The sequence below is a fragment of the Penaeus monodon genome, chromosome 34 (genome assembly GCF_015228065.2).
Source record: "Penaeus monodon isolate SGIC_2016 chromosome 34, NSTDA_Pmon_1, whole genome shotgun sequence".
Taxonomy (NCBI): Eukaryota; Metazoa; Arthropoda; class Malacostraca; order Decapoda; family Penaeidae; genus Penaeus; species Penaeus monodon.
In genome coordinates, this window is record NC_051419.1 from 10,179,399 (window position 1) to 10,180,375 (window position 977).

Here is a 977-nt window from a genome sequence, read left to right on the forward strand (position 1 = left end):
CCTTCCGCACGCGCCGCCCGCGCCCGCGGCCCGAGGAGGCGCACCTGCGCTCCCCGAGCGACCACTCCCTCGCCAGCGACCAGAAGTCGCTCTCGGGTCACAGGTCGCCGCCCCCGCCCGCGCCGCAGGAGGGCCTCAGGTCGCCCGGGGATGGGCGGCCGCCCTCGACGCTGACGCCGGGCGAGGCGGGCGGGGGGGCGTGCCACGACAGGGACAAGCAGGTGAGGCGGGGCGAGGGGTGATGCCCGACAGGGCAGCAGTGAGGGGGGTGCGGGCGTGGCACGACACGGGACAGCAGGTGAGGGGGCGGGCAGGGCGTTGCCACGCAGGGTGAGGCTGACGAGGCGGTGAGCGTGCCACTAGTTCAAGCATGTTGAGGCGGGCGGTGTGGTCGTGCACGTACGTGGACAAGCAGTAGGCAGCGGGGGGCGTTGCACGACAGGGACAGAGCATCGAGGCGTGGTGGGGGGCGTGCACGACAGGGACAATTCGAGTGTAGGCGGGTGGAGGGAAGTGCCACACAGGGACAACAGTGTGAGCGCCGGGCAGGGGGCGTTGCACAGGACAGGGACAAGAGGTGAGTTCGGGTGTTGGGGGCGTTGCCACGACAGGACAAGCAGGTATGTGGCGTGCGGGGGGGCGTGTCCGACGGACAGTCATGTTGAGGCGGGCTGGGGTGCGTGCCACGAAGGGACAAGCAGGTGATGGCCGTGGTGGGTGCCAGCACGGGACTACAAGGTGAGCGGTTGGGGGGCGTGCCAACGACAGGGACAAGCAGTTGAGCGTCGCAGGCGGTGGGGCGTGCACGACAGGACAGCAGTGAAGGCGGGCGATGGTAGGCGTTTCACGACAGGACAGCGTGAGGGGGCGGGGGGGCGTGACCACGACAGGGACAAGCAGGAGGCGGACGGGGGATGCCACGACAGGGACAAGCAGGTGAGGCGGGTGGGGCGTGCCACGACAGGACAAGCAGGTGA

General features: G+C 70.3%; 1 pseudogene; it reads left to right on the forward strand.

The window, feature by feature from the left end:
• The window catches only part of LOC119594914, a 3,016-nt pseudogene that overhangs the window by 85 nt on the left and 1,954 nt on the right, over positions 1-977 (forward strand).